The 20,774-nt window shown below is 42.0% G+C and overlaps 1 non-coding gene across 1 annotated transcript; it reads left to right on the top strand.

Annotated features, from left to right (window-relative positions):
- Positions 1-16,546: 16,546 nt before the first annotated feature.
- LOC112085609 lies at positions 16,547-16,653 on the top strand. The gene has a single exon (XR_002898910.1). It is a non-coding gene; the product is annotated as a small nucleolar RNA R71 (small nucleolar RNA).
- Positions 16,654-20,774: the final 4,121 nt, after the last annotated feature.

The following is a 20,774-nucleotide window of genomic DNA, read 5'->3' as shown; positions in this document are numbered from 1 at the left end:
CCCAAATTACCTGAAAAGTCTTTTAAAATCCGGAAACATAGAAATCCTTTGAAAACCTTTGAAAATGGAGTAAAAACACCTGTAAAAGATATTAAATTGATCTATAAAAATGGTCAAAATCCGGTGTTATCAACTCCCCCTGACTTAGTCTTTTGTTTGTCCTCAAACAAAACAAGGCTAAATCTTGGCGAGAGGTTTGAAAACGCAGGAACTAAACAAAATCTCAGAGACCAAACTTCTAGACCAATATCAATCAGTATGCATCAATCGGGAATAGCCTAGAAAATTCTCACTAGCAATACAGACATAACTAGTCCGTTAATCCGTCATGCAGAAATCTATGCACTAAGATCTAACTTCCAGTCAACTAGCTCTTAACATTCATTAAAAATCTCGGTGGTTCTCATCAAAGAAAATCTAGGCAAGGCGATCTAGGCTAGGTGTCAAGAAGGATTATTTTGGGGGGTAAGGCTTAAAGTGTTTACGGGTTACCTGAAGATTTGGAGGATGCAGGATATTATGCAAAACCGCAAGAGAGAGTGAAGCTGTTGGTATCCACAATTTTCAGTCACTTTATTCTTGACATAGATTCATGGTCTTCTTCCTCAGGTTCTCTCCAAACTCCCCCAGACTTAGATTTTTGTAAATATTTCAAAACAATAGCTCCTTAAACGAATAGTGGTTGCTCATTGCTCCACAAATTTCGACAATCTAAGACTCATTAGGCTTTTTCTTTCCCTTTCTCTTTTCACGTTTTTTTTTTTTTTTTTTTTTTTTTTTTTTTTTTTTAGAGAAAGAGAACACCTTTAGATATAGAGTCTTAAAGAGCACGAATTTACCAGTTAATATCTGTCTTGTAAAGCTTTATTATGTTTCTGATACTCTTCCTTCCCAATTCCATTCAGTCTCCTTTGTGAGTGACTGAAAACTGCGTCGCTCCTCTTCTCTCCGACGTTTTTGCACATATCTGCTGATATAAACAAAAGAGAGAATGCATGAGGATTGAAAACAAGGGTTTTGGGTTTAGGGTATGGTACCAGATAAAGATAAACTGGTCATCTAGGACGACAAATAGTGGTAAAAGTGATGGTAAAAGACGTCCTAGATGTGTATGTCAATGCCTGCCTAAAATCAATGATGAGAAAATTAGATATCAATATTAAGTCCAAATAAAATGAGCTAGTATATCCTGTCAGAAAGAATCTCCATGAATAGAAGTCCTCTGGTGGGAGTTCGTAGTGCAAGTACTCTAGCTACCGCCTAGTCTAGTGCTAACCACAAATGAGCTATCATGCATAGTGTAGAAGTGTGCAGGTCTAAATCATCATAGTTTTGCGTCAAACATTCCTGAAAAATACTTAATGTCGAATAGGTTACATATTAAAATTTAAAAAGTACTTGAAATTTAAAAGCAAAGCAGGGAAATGATTAGTACGGATAGACATCCTCCCCCAGACTAAAATCACACTGTCCCCAGTGTGAAAAAGTTGGTGAGAAGATGGTGAATAAAAGCAAAATAAAATAAAATAAGATAAAAGAAAAGAAAATGATGATAGAACCGTGATGGTAGTGAAGTGCTGATCAATCACTCATCCTCCGAAGTGTCGTCTGCGAACTGGTGTTGCTGCTGTAAGAAGGTGTCAACGCGCTCAAAGCGTCGTCCCTGTCTCTCAACTCTGCGCTCCAGATCGGAATGAGTGTGTGATGATGTAGATGATGAGGTGTGGCCAGTCGAAACAGATGGCTGAAAATGAGCACGGGCCGCAGCTGCATCACGCTTCGCCTTGGCCACTATGTATTGGCCAATGGTGAATGGTAGACGAGGTACAGATGGCAGAAAATCATCGGATACCAGAGTCCATCGTGGGCGTCCTCCGTTGCACAATCTCGGGATAGATGCTGAAGGTAAGCGGACTCGGTGCTCCTCGGTGCCAGTGTAATACTTGTAACCAAACCTGTCTGGATCGAAAGCGGCACGAGAGATAGTGTGATCGCGAGAGAGATAAAGTAGATCATACCAGACATCGGGAAGTGGATCATCAAATGAGAAATCGAATCCTACAGCCTGTAGTATCGCTGTAATAGCACTCCCGAAAGCTGGAGTAGCGTCCTCGCAACCATGTAAATCATGCTTCACCTTTACCATATACTGCGCTATGATCCATGCGAAGCAAGCAAGTCGTGGATCATCCATAAACGGAATCTGAAGTGTGATGAGCTCAGTCTTCAAAACACTTCCCATGTTGGCTCTAGAGAAGATCGTGTGTGCTAAGAGTTTGTGCACAACTCTCACTGCTGGGTGGCTAAGAAGGGCTGACTTCGATCTGCCACTATCATAGGTTCCATGACCCATCTCTCTCCACAGGTTAAGATCAGGTTCATCTTCAAGGTAAATGCCATCAGTGTATGGAAGCTTAAGAGCTTCACAAACCTCGGAAATGGTGAGAGAATAAGGCTGTCCGCGGATAGAGAATGACAAGATGCCATCTGATGCTCTGGGGTTCCTCCTCTTCGTGTGGTGGAGTGTAATAGTCGCTAAAAGCTCACAGACTAGCTCAGGATAAGTCGGAAGGTTCAGCTCCATGTAGGGTCTCAGCTTAAGTGCATCGATGTACCAGATCACATCCTCTCTGATTCCAAGCATCTCGAGTGTATGATAATCAATGCAAGGCGTGGGTTTGATGTTCAGCTTCTTGAAATGCCTTGCATAGTCCACTCTCGGGTTTGTCTCCCTCCCAATGTATCAAATTTGTGGTGGCTCGGGAGCTGCTCGTGTTTCTCTTGAGTGCTGGAGCAATCTCATCACATAGCTTCTTCTTCTTGGTCTGGCTTGGTTCAGCATGTGCTCTCCTAGAGTAGCATCATCGGGAATGTCCTCGGAGCTGCCACCAGTGCGACGGCTCCTTCGGGATCTGGTTTCGTCCATTTTCTGCAAAATGAAATGATTCTTGGAAAAAGAATGAATATGGATGCTGATTTTAACACATTAAGATCTGTTATACTAATACTAGTACAGAGAGATTAATTAAAACCATGAGCAAGCAAAATTTATATTGAATTAGAGAAATCAAGTAGTTCATGACTAAATTCGGATTTTTGATGTTCTTAACATAGAAATCTTCTAAAAATCGGTTTAGATGAGCAATTTCCATGTAAATTCTAAAGATTACCCAATACTAATCACTAATCACACAAGACTAAATCAAATTCATCAATTTGGCTGTTCCAAATTCAATTTTTATTAAGCATGTAGAATTCAAATTTCAAAAATCTCAATTTCTCTTAAGCTAGGTGCTAAAATCGATTTTTAGATAACCTAGATGGATAATCTATCATTCTTAAGCTATTTCCACCATCAATAGACCAAGATTTTGGGTTTTTAAAGAAAACCCTAAGTTCAAAATCGAGTAAGAATGGTGAGTTTGAGGTTCATACCTTGCTGGAAAGAGAGAATTGATGGCAGAATTGAAATCAGCTTTGAAAAAGAGTGAGGTTTGAGCCAAAAATCTCTTAAAAAGCTTAAGAATTGAAAAATGTGTTCTTTCTCCTAAATCTCTAAGTCTTTTGGAAGAGAAGAGAAGAAAGAGTTTTGATCCAAAAAGTTTGTTTCTTTTCTTTAAAAAGCGTTTTTGAAGCAAAAACGGAAAATTTCTGGAAATTTTTAAGTTTACGGGAACTTACCTTTTCTTGTTTGCACATTAGAAAAGTTTAAAACTTACGGAGGCTCTTTTCGGGTTTTACTGGGAACATTTCGGGAAACACCGGGAATCACCAGGTAACACCAGGTAAACACCAGGCAACACCGAGAATCACCAGGCAACACCGAGAATCACCAGGCAACACCGAGAATCACCAGGTAAACACCAGGCAACACCGAAAAGCGGCAGAAATCTGCGGCGTCACCTCAACGACCAACAGCCGCGGTCAGGAGACGCGCGACCGCGGTGATTGAGGGCTCGGCCGCGGTCATATTCACGGTGCCGCGGTCGATGCACCCTTGGCCACGGGTCGAACGGTCGCAACCGCGGCTCTTCCTCCTGCGGCCTTCGTCCAACTTTCTCGTCTTTGCCGAGCCGAGCAGCTAAAAACCTACCCTTTTCTTCTTGGTTTTTCTAATTTTCTGATTTTTTTTTATTGTGTTTTTTTCTTATAAAATACCTGAAACTTAAAAGAAAAAGAAAGCATAAAATGTAAAAAGGAAAAGGAAACTAAAAGAAAGAGTACCTAAATGGGTTGCCTCCCATCAGGCGCTTTTGTTTTAAGTCGTTTAGCTCGACGTAGGCAAGAAGAATTAGGCTGATTTGAATGGCACTCCACTTGATGTGCCTTTATCACTTCCGGTTGCTGGAGGTTTTACTTCTTCTCCTTGAGGAGCCATCTTATTTCCTTTACCCTTCTTCCGGACTTTAACATTGTTTAAAACCCTTTTTGTGTTTTCGATCAGCTCCTGGATTTGGTCCTCACTAGTTTCTGTTGCATCAAAATCAGCTATGCGATGGTTCCTGGCTTGTCTTCGGTGTTGATTTGCTGGCTGTACAGGGCGGTTAACGCGCCCAATCGGCTGCATTCCTTGGTGGTCACCATCGGGTGCATTGATGAGTGCATCAAGGTCTTCACGTTCTTCTCTCTCGCGGTTCTGGTGGTTTATCAGAGGAACCTCATCCTCCTCTCCATTTTGTCGAGCATGATCACTTCCTCTGTGATCATTCTCTTCATTTTCTCCATGTTCGGACCCGTCTTGGTCCATATTTAAAGCTCGGTTAATAGGATCTCCAGGCTGGTCGTCGTTGGCCATTCCTTGCGTTCGTCTAAGTCTTCGAAGTTCTCTTTCGTGTCTGTCTATCTCGTCTAGAATTGGAATGTTTTCTACAGGTCTGCGCCTGGTATTCATGCAATTCAGAGAAAAACAAAAGAAGGGAAAGATAATTCAGAAAAACTTTAAGAAAGAACTAGAGATCAGGTGTCTAGAACAGAAGTTAAAACAAGAAAAATAGCAAAAGGCAGCGAAACAAATCCCCGGCAACGGCGCCAAAAACTTGATGGTCGTGTCAACTGCGTGAGGGAACAAGTTTTACCCTTAACAAAACAAATGAAAGCCGCAAGTGCACAGCTGATCAGTTGCAGTATTTAGGGATCGAATCCACAGAGATTTGTGTGCCTGGTATTCTTCTATGGTTTTTTAACTTTATGTCTAGACTAAATTGGTTTTAAAGGTTGGTTGTTTTTCTTGCGAATTAAATTAAAACAAAAGAAAGCAAATAAATCTATCCTAAAAGGCAGGTAAGAAAATCGAATGAAATGCAATTAGAATAAGCAAATATCGAATGAAAGACTAATAAGGCAAGTAAAATATCGCATGAAAGGTAAATAAAGCAAATAAATAATGAACTAAGGAAATTGAAATGCAGGTCTAAGAAAGCAAGTAAAAATCGATGGAATTGTAAATTATGGCTAAAAACGCAGAGCTTTTGGGGACTCTAAGGGATCATAATAGGTTTTAACACTAGGGTAAATAGATTGGGATTGACAGATAACAATATATGGGTTCTAGAGCTAGAGTACGACGGTATGACTACGTCACTGTCGTGATCATAACCAACTGTTTCTCGCAACCCTGACCAGTAGGTTTCCACTCTGGCCCTGGAAAGGAGAGAACGCAAGAGCTGCACAAGACTCGTCAATACTCACGATCTCGCCGCAGGTAGGTTTCCACTCCTATGGAAAAATCGCCTGTTTCATTCTAGGGCTGATGATACTTAATGAAAACTTTCGCAACACTAACTATCTAGATCAGATACTAGGTGATCAATCAAGCATACATGCAATAAGAAGAAGAATAAACAGAGAACAGGTCGAAATCCCAGATCTATAAACCTAGATGTCTTAATCGATTATGAGAGCCCCTTTCGGGAACCCTAAGCCCAACTCGGGATCTACTCAGACATGGCTGAGTTCGACATCATCATTGGTTTTAATAAAAGTAATGAAAAACAGTAAAGAAAACAGATAAAGAAAGCTTCTCTATTGAAGAACTCGGACTTGAACAATCTTCTACAAAAATCTCATAAAAACGGCTAAAGGAAAAGGGTTTCTGTAAAGTATGAAGGGTTGTGTCTAAAATCGACCTAAATGACATGTATTTATAGTCTCCAGTACTCCATGGTCTCTAGGGTTCCGGAATTGAGGCTGAGAATGACTTTGGGTTTTAGATAAGTGGGCTTTAACTCGGAGATTGATTGCCGCGGTCAGGAGTGTTGTGACCGCGGCAATTGGCTTGTTGGCCGCGGTCGGGAAGCTTCTGACCGCGGCAAATAGCTTGTTGGCTGCGGTCGCGTGAGTTGCTGACCGACTTCGAGTGGCTCCGGGGCTAATGGAATATCTTGAGATCCAACCGTTGGAATGTCTCCAAACAAAGTGCATTTGAAAGCTGGTTGATTCTTCTATAAGTTGTCCAATTTTGAGGGTGATCAGACGGTGAGAAGGTCTTCGTCTCTCCATGAGAGTTCTGACAGTTTGCATTTATCCAAAAGAGTCTTTTTGTTCAATTTTGTGCCTCTTTATCCCAAATTACCTGAAAAGTCTTTTAAAATCCGGAAACATAGAAATCCTTTGAAAACCTTTGAAAATAGAGTAAAAACACCTGTAAAAGATATTAAAATGATCCATAAAAATGGTCAAAATCTGGTGTTATCAGTCACCTTTTTGGACGATTCCAGGGTCAAACAGCAAGGTATCCACAGTGGAGATCGTAACACTGGATATTTTGACGCTGTCACTCGTAACCGTCGTACGTGTAACTGATAACACCGTATTTTGACCACTTTTATGGATCGATTTGAAATACTTTTTTCTATTTTTTTATTGCTTTCAAGTACTTTTATTACGTTTTTCTAGTATTTGTAGTTCCAAGACTATTTTCAGGAAACTTAGGGAAAAGCTTAATAAAATGGATAGAAGACCAGATTTTTAGCTCAGAGTCAAACCGTCAGAAGTTCACCCCCAATTGAAGGCCTTCTCACCGTCTGATCTAGCTCAAATTTGGAGATCTCAAAGATGGAAGTATCAGTTTTCCAGCACACTTTACAGCTTGGCACCAGAGAGTATTGGAGACTATAAATACATATAATTTAGGTCGTTTTTAAGAAGAGAAGAGGAGAGACAAAATACTTTACAGAAATTTTACTTTAAGCTTTGTTTTTAGGTTTTAGGGAGAGAGAGATCAGTCTCTTGAACCCTTGTTCTTTGTTTTTCAATCTTGGTTTCTGTACTACTTTTTAATACTATGTTTTTGATTTCGTTTATCATGTCTGAGTAATTTTATTGTTGGGTCTAAGAGATTTTCGATGGGGATATATATGTTCGATGAGGATTTCATGAGCTATTGAGCCGAATCTTAGAACTTTTTATTCTGAATTCGTTTTTACTGCATGAGAGTAGCGTCATGAACTATAATCTGATCCAGATGCTTGGTGACACGAAAGTGTTCATCCGGTGTCAGATCTAGTTTGGGAGAGCAAAACAAACATAGGAGTGGAAACCTACCTATGGGCGATTTGTGAATGCTGACGAGTCTTAAACATAATGCACATCTTCTTTTCCAAGGCTAGAGTGGAAACCTACTGGTCAGGGTTGAGAGAGATTGTTGTCTATGATCACGACAGTGGCGTATTCATTCGTCCGTGACTCCAATTCGAAGAGTTTAAGCTAAGGTCTTATCAAATTTACTCTCTATGTTCGAAGAGTTCGAAGATTTTTATTCAAGCTTTAGTCTAGTATCTTTACTTTTTCAATCGGATTTCATTTAAGCAATTAGGTTTAGCCGATTTTCCATTTTTACTCGTTTTTGTTAAGTTTAGTTATTAGGTCATTTGAATTCCCGTATTTTCTCGTTAAGATTCGTTTTTTACGGTTTAAACACACCACCAAAACCCTCACAAAAATCGCCTGGTTCTACACTTCCTTACTTTATATTTCTTTCGAAGGTTTTGTAGGAAAGATCCTCCTTCCCTGTGGATTCGATCCCTAAGTACTACAATCGATCAGCTGTGCACTTGCGGCTATTGATTTTATTTAGGATAAAACTTGACACCCTCATCGCGACAACACATCAAGTTTTTGGCGCCGTTGCCGGGGAAGGCACGCGTTTTCTTTTCCGCAAAACCCTAAGAAAGGTTGGTAAATCGACTCTAGAACCCTTTTTTTACTTATTTTCGTTTTTGGTTCTTCTTGTTTCAGGTTATGAAGCAATGAACCATATGAAACGAAATTAGTACTATGAGGGAGGTTTTTACAACACTCCTCAAGCCACTCGACGCCGAGAAGCACAATACATTTGTGATCTCTCCTCAATGGATCGGAATTCAATTCCGAACCACCACACAAGAGTAGTTCGCAGCCACAACAAATCAATTCGCGAAGTTTTAGAGGAACAAGGATTCTACTGGGACCACGACCCTTATTCAACTTACAATGCCCACGGAGATATCCATGATCCTCTCTTTGATGAAGATATGTTGTCTGTCTCCCAAAACCGAGATCGATGATATGCTTCAGGAGCTTAATGAATCTATGGATGACGGGTATTGGGTAGCTTGTGAAGTAGATGGAGAATCCTCCATCAAGTTAGTTAGAAAGAGGCCATCAAATGAAATTCCTTTGGATCATCACGTCATGGAAGCCAGCCATCAAGAAAAGGGAGAACCTGTTTCTAACCCGAGTGACGATCTCGTCTCTACTGATTCATTCAGGTGTTTTGAAGATGACAAACAAGATTATAAGTCACTTCCTCTTGATGAACCAAAGCCTTTTTCTCCTTCAGCTCCTCACCATATTGACTGTGAGACAGACCACATGAAAGATGAGACACTAATGGTGACATCAAAACCACCATTGGAGGCGCTTTCTAAGACGAAGGATCCCGAGAAGTTTGATGCCCCATTCTCGATCAAGGGAGTGGAATTTCGTGATTCTCTTTGTGACATTGGACCTGATGTGAATCTAATACCAAAGACCATTGCAGAGGATATAGGTATTTAGATTTTTCATCCTTTTAATATTTACATTCACTATGGAGGTTTTCTGGTGCAGCTCCACTCGATTTCAAACCCGAATTGCCATTTCAAGGGGAAGTTTGTCTTGTTCCTACTGATTTCCTATAAGGAACTCTCATTGTCTGACAACAGGCAGCGTAGATGATCAAATATTTGACCCTGGAGGAACTACAAAAGATGTTGGATACGTTCTAGAAAGAAGAGAACCCGAAGAAAACGCCGGATTTACAAGCTTGACGAACAAATGTACTTCCTTATGTATACCTTCAATTAATGCTCATATGAGAGGTGATGGAGACTTAATTGAAGCAAGAGTGAAGCTTAAATGGGTCTCAAGACTCTTTACCGAAGACTCTCCACAAGGAAAAAGAATTGGAGACAAGAAGCAAGAGGATCTGGACACCTTTTCTCGGACATTCACCACCGCGGTCGCGTGTGCGCTACCTGATAGACAAGACTTTTAGGGTCTCAGGGCTATCAATCCCCTTGTCAATGTAGCACAAAGAGGTTTATCAATCCAGATATGGTGTTAGACACTAAGCTATATGATCAAGTTCTTAATTCAAGCAAACAAGAGTGGGTTTTGATTAATCTAGAGACAAATATAAACATAAACAGGATTAAAAACTAATGACAATGACAAATGGTGTGAATAAGATATGATGGAGGCATGAGATTCTAGACATGATAGATGGTTAGGGTGCTTTGGTGTTAAACTAGGAATGCTAATGACAATGATGTGACATGATTCAAGTGATTAAGAACTCTAATCTATGTTAATCCTCTCATGAAGGTATTAACCCCTATACTAATCCATTTTCAAACCAAATTCCCATTTGTGAAATATGAATCAATATGCATTAATAAACAGTTCTCAATGATCATTCAAGCATTTAACAAATCATTCCCATGATGAAAAATTACTTAAACCTCTAACACAACTCTTTCAGGAATTTCATCAAACACTTTTGGTGCATGAAATTCCCAGAATCTAGATCTCAAGTGATTATCAAGGATCTAGCATAGAGAATAGTTGTTTAGAGAAATGAACCAATGAATCTAGCCCTAAGCACTCCTAATCTAACACTTTAGCACCCTAACCTACACATCTAGAACCTCATTAAGGTAACTACTCACTAATCATGATCAACACACTAGATCCTTTGCAAGATGTGTTGTTAATCATGATTAGAAGTTGATTTTGATGAATAGAAATGATGAACAAGATGGAAAGAAACTGCAAATCGATTTAAACTCTCTAAAACAAAGTGTATTAAGTGGTTTTCACAAAAGGGGGAAAAAAAAGACTAAAAGTAGATTAAGTGTCTCTACAAATTAGGTCTAAAAACCTTATAAAGGAAGCTTGGGCGAACCGGGTCAACCCGGAACAAACCGGGTACTGACCCGGCCTTGATGGGCAAGGAAGGGTTTGCCACGGTCTGGTGTGTCCTTGGTGTGACCGTGGCATTCCTGACCGTGTCAAAGACTTCATTGTGTTCTTGGTTCATTTTGATGCCACGGTCTGATTAAGCTTCATCTGGGACTCGTGGCAAGTTAACCGTGTCAAACGCCGAAGATATGTAAAGGTTGCCACGGTCAGACCCCCAGACCGTGGCATTCAGACCGTGCCAAAACCCGCATGTATGTGAAGTCCTTCCCAGCCAAGTATATGCTTGCCACGGCCAAGTCTCAGGCCGTGGCATTGAGATCGTGTCAAAAGCCGAAACTGTGTAGAAGTTATCTCCAGCCACTTGTTCATTTGCCACGGTCAAGTCCCAGACCGTGGCATTAAGCTCGTGCTAATCGCCGAAGGTTGCAAGATGTTGCCACGGCCAAGCCTCACACCGTGGCATTTAGGCCGTGTCAATCGCCGAACGGTTGCTAAGTTCCTCTCAGCCAAGTGTGTGTTTGCCACGGTCAAGCCTCACACCGTGGCATGAATATCGTGTCATTGGCCGAGGGTGCACAAAAGTTGCCACGGCCAAGTGTGGACCGTGGCATTGAAATCGCGGCATGTTTAACTTAGTCATCCTGGGCTGTCTGGACCATCTCGCATTCCGGAGAGTGTAACTTCCTGGAGACCTGTCCGAATTGAGTAATTCCGGTTTCAGAAGACAGAGGACTCATTTATATCCAACTTTGATGAAGGAAGTTTCAGTGCTTGGGAAGTGTAAGGTTTCCTGGAGGGCACATCTTTGAAGCGCATTTACACGACCAGAGAGAGGCGCCTAGACATGTGTCCATTCCGGAGACCGTATCTTTCTGCTCAAAGCTCCGAATTGATTGATCTCGGATGTTCTGGAAAGAAGACTCAAATGTCTCTGATTCTCATGAAGTCCCCGGAAACTGAATCGTCCTGGAAGTGCACCATCCTTCGCATCCTTCAAAACTGATCTGCTCGGTCCGGAATACCTGCGAGACAGGGGTTCCTTCCGACTAGCTTATCTCTCTGCTCACGCGTCCGAATTCCACGATTCCACTTGCTATGAGACCGTGCTCCAATGCTCTCCAACTTCTATGAAGGACCCGCCGTCTGAATCGGACCGGAAGGCTCCCCGGACAGGCGATTTCTGAGACTCGTTCACACCCGGAGATTTTGGCCGATACACTTCATTCGCGGTACATGGAAATGGCCGGTAAAGCTTCCCGCGGTACATGAAAATGGCCAGTGAAACCTTCCTGGCCAGCGAGAATGGCCGAAAATCTCCCAAGACCCAATTTTTCCACTTTCTCACTCTTTGCTCACCATTCCACCTCCTGGGTTCATCTTTTCAGCTCCATATTCACCTGATAGACACTCAAAACATGCAAAGACTCATTGGGACCTAATGCATCTCCTAAGTTCTAAAACAAACCCTAAGGACCTAAAATGCATGAAATAAAACATGATTTGGAATGATTTATGCAACCTAAATGATGCAAATTATGAACATATCAACTCCCCCACACTTGTCCTTTGCTTGTCCTCAAGCAAAAAGAGCAAATGAGAGAAAGAGGTTGTATGCAATGGGAGTTCACATTTTCTTTTTGAGAGAAGTGATCACAATGAGAATTCAAGTTCATGCTCAATTATGCAATGCAAAGTCATACTCAGATATATATCAACTGAGCAAGGAATCTCCACAAGTTTCTTTTCTCTCTCAACTCTTTCACATTCATTAAGCTTCTATCAGGTGGATCTCATGATGCAAGGTTTAAACAAGCTGGCTTGGCTAGGGAGAGGCTATGAGATTAAAATGATCTCATCAGTGCTCAAGTGGGTTTAATGCAGCAAAGGGATCTCTCTATGAATGATCAAACTTTGGCAGAATGCTAAAGGTAAAAAGCAACCTATGCATACAAGGGCAAAGACTCATCACACCCCACCCTCTACTCAAAGCTTCCTCACTTGCTCAAAAATCCTCACTTTTCACTCTCATTTTCCTCTCACTAGGGGATTTACTTTTCACATTTCCTCTCAAGTCTTGAAACTCAAACTTTACACAGCTCTTTTTCTTTTACAACTTCTAGCCTCTTCTTTCTTTCTTAACAAAACATTTGAGCCTTTTGGCTTCTTTTCTTCCTTTTTTACTTAGAGGCTAGACTCTTTCTTTTCAACAAACCAGAGCTCACTTTCTCAAAACACCAAGACTGATTTCTTTTTCTTTCATTCCCCTAGCTATTTTCACTCTCTCTTTCCCACTCATCTCACCATTTCCCACTCACCAAAAAGTCTTTTCCCCCACACTTATTCCTTGCCAAAACTCTCAGTTCCTTGATGTTGGAACACAGCACTCAATGAGACCTGCCCTTGTCGCTCTAAACCTAACACTTTCTGCTAAGTTTGATCCAAGGTGGCCTTTCAATTCACACACAAACATTGGCTTGAAAGAAGGATGGGTTCAAGGTATGGGAACTGATCCATGATGTGGATTCAGCTACTTGAGCTAAGGAAAATTGTGGTAAAAAAAATGGTTCTAGCTCAAGTATGTATATTGGTATCCACAAGCTTTTTCAAACAATGCATCACAAGATATTTTCAAGTCAAGTTCAAGGTTCCCACTTAATTAGAGTTGAGTTCAATTCAAACTTGCTTCTCAGATTCAAATCATTTCAGACTTTGCAAGCACAGAAAAAGATTCACAAGCATATTCAATTCAAGTTCTCAAAGTGATATACTCTCTAGAAAACCTATCATTACTCCCTGCAAGATGCAACCTATATGCAAATGCAATCTAGACTCAATCCTAAAAAATGAGAATGCAACTACATGATCATTTTTTTGGTTTTTATATGCACTTAGATGAGACTACATGAATATGCAACTAAAATGTGACTCAAGACTCAAAGTGTAAAATAAGAAAAGAGAAAACATGATTAGTAAAGGATGAAACTCCTCCCCCACACTTAAATAACACAGTCCCCTGTGTTATAAAAGCATGAGAAAGGAGTTTAAAACAAAGTAAACAAGTAAAATGCAAAAGAAAAAGAAAGATCTACATGCTATTTACAAGGTTTTGAGTGTTTACCTCAATTGCTGAGGTCTGAACCCGAGCTATGTCTCCTTCCCTTTCTATTGCCACGGTCTGGTTGTTTCCCGTGTCAAACTCCTCGTGGCAGTGCTCATTTCTCGGTCAAACCCTCCAAATCTTTGCCACGGTCAAACCTTTAGCCCGTGTCTTGTAGCCGTGGCAAACCTCGAATCCATGCCTTTGTTAAACTTTGTGTTGCCACGGTCAAGTGTTTATCCGCGTCTCGTGGCCGTGGCAAAAACCGAATTAAAACTTAGCCCTCTTTTCTTTTGCCACGGTCACCTTCCATCTCGTGTCATTACCACCGTGGCAAAGGCCGAACCAGAGTTGTGCACCATTTGCTTTGCCACGGCCAGGCTCTTACTCCGTGTCTTGTACCTCGTGGCAAATCCCGAGCTTTGGACATCTTTCATTCCTTTGCCGCGGCTACATCTTCTTCCCGTGGCAACTCATCGTGGCAAACCCCGAGCCTTGGACATCTCTCATCTTTTTGCCACGGCCTGGTCTTGAGACCGTGATTATCTCCCCGTGGCAACACAAAGATGCTTGCCACGCCTTGTTTCTGACCGTGGCCTGTACCCATGTCAAAGGCCGAGTCAAGCTTGCCTCCATTCCTTCACCTCTTTTCATCTTGCATTCACTTTCCAGGGGTTTAGACTCAAACCTATAACCTGTAGACACTTAAACAAACCCATTAAAACATCCTAAAACATAAAAAGAAAGGAATCAAAAGATCAAAAGCATATTTACAAAGGATAAGCTTGGGGTGTCTCCCAAGAGCACTTTGTTTAAAGTCTCTAAGTTTGACTTTGGAAAACCTGTTTTTAGCTGGGGTGAGGTTGAGCACTGACGCTCTTCAGCACTTTAATGGTCCTGAGCATGGAAGCTGAGTTGGTTTGCTGCCTTTGGGAACCATTAGACCCTTGTCCTTTAGATCCCACCTTGAGACCTTTGTCCACCAGCTCTTGAATACCATCTGGGTCTTTATCAAAGATGGCCCTTGTGAGACATGCCCTCACTTCAGCAAACAGACCTGGCTTCCCATTGCAATCCAGCTTATACTTCAGAGAACCATCATCATCAACCCAAGGAGTGAGATCAAAGTCTTGAGAAGAAAGATCAGGTTTAATACTCTTGTCTTCTGATGCTGAGCCATCATTTTTGGTGTTAATCATCCTTAGATCACTAAGTGTAGGAGACCATGAGAGCAAGATGTCTTCTTCTCTGATCAATGGCTGTTCAGTCCCATCCTTGTAAACAGAGTTGGTGTGAGGTTCTTTTTCCATTTCCATAGCTGAGAGAGATTGGGATCCACCTAAAATCTCAGCACTTCCTACATACTTCATCTCAAGTACCTTAGGGGGTTCTATCTCTTGAACAACTGATCCACAAAATTCAGCTAAAGGTGGTTGAACAGGGTAAAAGGCATCCTTATCCACCTTTGTGAGCACCACTCTTTGAGTATCAAAGTCAATCATTGCACCAGTGGTGTTGAGAAATGCAGTTCCAAGCAATAGGGGGAGCTCTTTGGTCTTCTTCATCTTCATGATCACAAAATCAGTGGGAATTATGCATTCACCAACTTGAAGAGGATAGTCTTCTAAAAATCCATATGGTTTCTTGGAGTAGGAATCACCAAAGGTGATAGAAGAGGGGTAGGACGTTATAGACTTGACCTTTAGCTTCTCCATCATATCTTTAGACATTATACTCACACTTGAGCCTGAATCACACAAAGCATTCTCAACTCTAAAGTTTCCAAGAGTGCAAGAGATGGTGAACTTCCCTGGGTTGCCTAGTTTTGGGAGGGAGGTGGGCTTCATCTGAGTTGATTCAGAGGTGGGGGCACTATCTGTTGGCATTGCTTGACCAGTTGGATGCTCCTTTGTTGCAATAGAAACTGAATCATTCCTTTGCGGAACAGAAAGAACTGAACCGGCTGCCCCCACACTTTTGCTCTCAATGTCCTCATTGAGTTCATGTATGAAGCCCATGAAATCCTCTATAATGTCATTCTCATCCACATGAGTTTGTGCAGGTTCACTAGAGACTTGACCATAGAGAAGGTCTTCTATTTCTTGCACAACAGCTGAGTGGTCATCATTGGAGTAGATGGCATTGCAATAATCCTTTGGGTTTTGAAGAGCTTTACCAGGAAGAGAGACTTGTGGTTCAGAAGTGCATATGCCCTTGTTCTTTTGAATAGACTTTAGTTCAGCGCCCAGTGTCTCCAGGTCAGATACCATCTTTTGTTGTCCTATTAAGAGCTGTTGGAGAAGAACATTGAAAACAGGACTTTGTGGAACAGTTGGTGGCTGAAACTGATGTTGAACCGGTGCTTGCTGTTGGAACTGTGGAGGACCAAACCCAGGTGGTGCCTTTTGCTGCTGTGTATTGAAACTAGTGCCCTGAAATGGTTGCTGTTGTTGACCAAAACCTTGATTCTGACCAAACTGATTCTTTGGTTGAAAAGATCCTTGAAAGTTGTTCTGAGGAACAAAGTTCTGTGGAGCTTGAGGATTGGAATACACCTGGTCTTGTGGGTTAGCTACATTGGTGTTCCTGTAAGAGAGGTTTGGGTTGGCATTACCATACTGATACCTTTGGAATCTCTGATTCCCAATGTAGTTTAGTTCCTCTTTGGTTAGACCTTCTTCACTGATGTTCTCAAAGACTTGAGATGGTTCCTCATACTCTCCAACAAAATGCATTGGCTTGTGAGTTACCAGCTTCAACTTGTCTAATTCACTTCTCAATTCCTTTACTTCTCTGGTGAGCCTCTGTTCTGAGCTTGAACCTTCATTCCTATTTGACCTGTCATAGTCTTCACCATAAGTGTCATTGCTCAATGCTAAGTTCTCCACTAGCTCTAAAGCAGCATGTATCTCTTTACCCAGGAAGTTCCCATTTGAAGCAGTATCCAGTTGGTTTCTAATCTTGGGAAGAGCTCCTCTATAGAGTGTGCTGAGGAGAGAAGCTTCACTAAACCCATGGTGTGGGCATTGGTTTGTGTAGCTCCTGAATCTCTCATATGCTTCACCAAAACTTTCATTGCTGTGCTGAGTGAAGCTGGAGATTTGGTTCCTCAGTTTTGCAGTTCTTGAGGTGGAGAAGAACTTAGATAAGAAGGCTTGCTTGCATTGCTCCCAGGTTTGAATGGAGCCTCTTGGAAGATTTTTCTCCCATTGATGAGCTTTGTCACCAAGACTGAATGGGAATAGTCTTAGCTTAAAGCTGTCTTCTGAAACTCCATTTATCTTGGTCAGATCACACACCTTATCAAACTGGTCCAGGTGTTCCAATGGATCTTCCATTGCTAACCCATGGAACTTTGAGTTCTGGACCATATTCAGCAAAGATGCCTTCACTTCAAAGTTGTTGTTTTGCACAGGTGGTGCCTGAATACCAGCTCCATACTGATGAGCATTGGCCCTGTCATTCTCTCCAACATAGACTTGGGGTTGCTCATATCTTCTTTGCTGTGGTTGGAAATGGTGGGGTTGGTGGTGCACCTGGTGTCTTTGCTGAACATTGGCCTGATGCCTCTGTTGATGAGCTTGAGCTTGTCCCTGGTGGACATAAGCTTGTTGATGGTGCACCTGTTCCTGCTGAACATTACCCTGGTGAAGCCCTTGACCAACTCCAATACCAGCTCCATGACCTTGAGCCTGTTGCTCCTGAACTGGTTGTTCTATATCTACCACGTGATCTCCTTGTTCTGCCATCTCAGTCTGATCAATTTGTCTACCACGTCTGTCTCTTCTCCTCCTTGGTACCAAAAGGTTGATGTTGTCGTTTAGAGGAAAAGGAGGACCACAGCTTCTTGATCTAGACCTGGTGTTCATACACCTGAAATCACAAACAGAACTTGAAAGGAATCAGTAAAAACAAGAAAGTAAGCACTTGATCTCAAGAACAGATCAGAGCTTAATGCTAATCAAACCACAATTTGGCAACGGCGCCAATTGATAGACAAGACTTTTAGGGTCTCAGGGCTATCAATCCCCTTGTCAATGTAGCACAAAGAGGTTTATCAATCCAGATATGGTGTTAGACACTAAGCTATATGATCAAGTTCTTAATTCAAGCAAACAAGAGTGGGTTTTGATTAATCTAGAGACAAATATAAACATAAACAGGATTAAAAACTAATGACAATGACAAATGGTGTGAATAAGATATGATGGAGGCATGAGATTCTAGACATGATAGATGGTTAGGGTGCTTTGGTGTTAAACTAGGAATGCTAATGACAATGATGTGACATGATTCAAGTGATTAAGAACTCTAATCTATGTTAATCCTCTCATGAAGGTATTAACCCCTATACTAATCCATTTTCAAACCAAATTCCCATTTGTGAAATATGAATCAATATGCATTAATAAACAGTTCTCAATGATCATTCAAGCATTTAACAAATCATTCCCATGATGAAAAATTACTTAAACCTCTAACACAACTCTTTCAGGAATTTCATCAAACACTTTTGGTGCATGAAATTCCCAGAATCTAGATCTCAAGTGATTATCAAGGATCTAGCATAGAGAATAGTTGTTTAGAGAAATGAACCAATGAATCTAGCCCTAAGCACTCCTAATCTAACACTTTAGCACCCTAACCTACACATCTAGAACCTCATTAAGGTAACTACTCACTAATCATGATCAACACACTAGATCCTTTGCAAGATGTGTTGTTAATCATGATTAGAAGTTGATTTTGATGAATAGAAATGATGAACAAGATGGAAAGAAACTGCAAATCGATTTAAACTCTCTAAAACAAAGTGTATTAAGTGGTTTTCACAAAAGGGGGAAAAAAAAGACTAAAAGTAGATTAAGTGTCTCTACAAATTAGGTCTAAAAACCTTATAAAGGAAGCTTGGGCGAACCGGGTCAACCCGGAACAAACCGGGTACTGACCCGGCCTTGATGGGCAAGGAAGGGTTTGCCACGGTCTGGTGTGTCCTTGGTGTGACCGTGGCATTCCTGACCGTGTCAAAGACTTCATTGTGTTCTTGGTTCATTTTGATGCCACGGTCTGATTAAGCTTCATCTGGGACTCGTGGCAAGTTAACCGTGTCAAACGCCGAAGATATGTAAAGGTTGCCACGGTCAGACCCCCAGACCGTGGCATTCAGACCGTGCCAAAACCCGCATGTATGTGAAGTCCTTCCCAGCCAAGTATATGCTTGCCACGGCCAAGTCTCAGGCCGTGGCATTGAGATCGTGTCAAAAGCCGAAACTGTGTAGAAGTTATCTCCAGCCACTTGTTCATTTGCCATGGTCAAGTCCCAGACCGTGGCATTAAGCTCGTGCTAATCGCCGAAGGTTGCAAGATGTTGCCACGGCCAAGCCTCACACCGTGGCATTTAGGCCGTGTCAATCGCCGAACGGTTGCTAAGTTCCTCTCAGCCAAGTGTGTGTTTGCCACGGTCAAGCCTCACACCGTGGCATGAATATCGTGTCATTGGCCGAGGGTGCACAAAAGTTGCCACGGCCAAGTGTGGACCGTGGCATTGAAATCGCGGCATGTTTAACTTAGTCATCATGGGCTGTCTGGACCATCTCGCATTCCGGAGAGTGTAACTTCCTGGAGACCTGTCCGAATTGAGTAATTCCGGTTTCAGAAGACAGAGGACTCATTTATATCCAACTTTGATGAAGGAAGTTTCAGTGCTTGGGAAGTGTAAGGTTTCCTGGAGGGCACATCTTTGAAGCGCATTTACACGACCAGAGAGAGGCGCCTAGACATGTGTCCATTCCGGAGACCGTATCTTTCTGCTCAAAGCTCCGAATTGATTGATCTCGGATGTTCTGGAAAGAAGACTCAAATTTCTCTGATTCTCATGAAGTCCCCGGAAACTGAATCGGCCTGGAAGTGCACCATCCTTCGCATCCTTCAAAACTGATCTGCTCGGTCCGGAATACCTGCGAGACAGGGGTTCCTTCCGACTAGCTTATCTCTCTGCTCACGCGTCCGAATTCCACGATTCCACTTGCTATGAGACCGTGCTCCAATGCTCTCCAACTTCTATGAAGGACCCGCCGTCTGAATCGGACCGGAAGGCTCCCCGGACAGGCGATTTCTGAGACTCGTTCACACCCGGAGATTTTGGCCGATACACTTCATTCGCGGTACATGGAAATGGCCGGTAAAGCTTCCCGCGGTACATGAAAATGGCCGGTGAAACCTTCCTGGCCAGCGAGAATGGCCGAAAATCTCCCAAGACCCAATTTTTCCACTTTCTCACTCTTTGCTCACCATTCCACCTCCTGGGTTCATCTTTTCAGCTCCATATTCACCTGATAGACACTCAAAACATGCAAAGACTCATTGGGACCTAATGCATCTCCTAAGTTCTAAAACAAACCCTAAGGACCTAAAATGCATGAAATAAAACATGATTTGGAATGATTTATGCAACCTAAATGATGCAAATTATGAACATATCACTACCAGCGGCCAACCCATGTTTCTCTGCGGTCGCAACACTTGCACCCGCGGCAAAACCACCTTTCCCCGCGATTGCGACATTTCCACCCGCAGCCAATGCTCTTCTGACAAATCTTCAGACTATTCAAGCCATGGCGACACTTCTCCAAGCAAACTATTTTCACCTTGGATGCCTAACTTTCTCCATCATCTGTCCTTGTATCTTGCAACATGGTTCAATGCTATGACGTGAGAGGGACATTATTCACCTCATCATACAAGCTTCCAAGGCATTCTCCTATCACAAATGGTGTTGGAGACTCATACCTCAAAGAAGTTCCAAGTCTGATTTTTGGTCCTGGAGGAGGCTACCATCTCGAACCTAATGACAAAATATCCAATTGGGAATGGAGTTATAAGGGATATACAAAGGAAAGAAAAATAGGAGCAAGGAGGACTTGTCCCAAGACATCGCCTCTTAAGGACTAAGCTACGTCCTACACCAAAGTCGAGCTAAACGACTTAAAACAAAAGCGCTTAATGGGAGGCAACCCATTTAGGTATTGTTTTCTTTAGGATTTTTCTTTTTTTTTTCTATCGATCTTTTTTTTTCTTAGTTTCAGGTGTTTCTTATAAAACAAAAAAAGCCAAAAAAATAAAAAAACCCGAAAAGACCAAAAAGAAGGATGGTCCCTGACTGCTCGGCCCAACAGGAACCAAGGAGAAGTAAAAAACAGGCCGCGATATAAGCCCCCGTGATCACAGGCGTTCTGAC

This window comes from Eutrema salsugineum, unplaced genomic scaffold, assembly GCF_000478725.1.
Source record: "Eutrema salsugineum unplaced genomic scaffold, Eutsalg1_0 scaffold_3, whole genome shotgun sequence".
Classification (NCBI taxonomy): domain Eukaryota; kingdom Viridiplantae; phylum Streptophyta; class Magnoliopsida; order Brassicales; family Brassicaceae; genus Eutrema; species Eutrema salsugineum.
Note: the sequence above shows the minus strand (reverse complement) of the source record. Positions and strands in the feature narration are given on the sequence as shown.